Source organism: Elephantulus edwardii, unplaced genomic scaffold (genome assembly GCF_000299155.1).
Source record: "Elephantulus edwardii isolate Elephantulus edwardi_28Jun2011 unplaced genomic scaffold, EleEdw1.0 scaffold00008, whole genome shotgun sequence".
Taxonomy (NCBI): Eukaryota; Metazoa; Chordata; class Mammalia; order Macroscelidea; family Macroscelididae; genus Elephantulus; species Elephantulus edwardii.
This window is the reverse complement of record NW_006399758.1, coordinates 25928787-25929657: the sequence shown is the minus strand read 5'-3', so window position 1 is coordinate 25929657 and position 871 is coordinate 25928787.

Here is an 871-nt window from a genome sequence, read left to right as displayed (position 1 = left end):
TTTCCTCGGTGGGACCGTCCAATGAGCCAACTAGAAAAGCTGAACTGACTACTACACATTGCTTTGGACTTTTGTACACAATAGACTGGATTTTCATATTCAGAACAAGTGTTTCAACTCATGCTTGCTTTCACAAATACCGGAAATCAGTCCCACGAACAAAAAAAATTTTTTTTAAATCAGTTGTCTTCTTAGCGAATTTGCGGTTCTTCACGTAGCGCCTAGTACAAGCCACGCACTCCCCCGAGGCCGGAAGGTCCGTGTGTAGGTGTGTGTACAAGAGTCTGCCAGCAACGTGCGTCCTCGCATTGAGATCCGCCATGTACCAAACGCCGCCATCCGCCACCCTGTCGCCTGAGAGAATCTGGACGCCAATGTTTTAATGGGGGAAAAAAAATCCACCAACAAAATCAGTTACAATAGAAACTCTCACCAAACCCAAATCGTAAGGGATCTTCTTCCTTTCCTTTTCTTCCCCAACCCCTCCACCCACGACCCCAAGTCAATCGAAAAATGCGCTCGGCTTTCCCGGAAATTGGGTGCACAGAGGAATTCATTTCATTCCACAAACTAGGAAACCTCTGTGGAACCAAGAGTGGCTGCATCTGCAGACGCAGTCTCAGAAACTGAGAACATTTTCGAGCCTCCGTGCTGCCCCTCCGAGCGCACGGGCCCCGGTGGGCGCGCCGGCACGAACGGCCCCTTCGCAGGCGCCCGCAGGCTCCGCGGAGCGCGGCCAGGCCAGGTGCACCCGCCTCGCCCGCAGCGCGCGCCTCCCGCCCCCGGGCACGGGCGGCCGAGCAGCTGAGATTTACGGCGCGCAGGGCGGTGGTTTCCGGGGCTGATCGGCGCCCAGGCTCAGATTACAGGT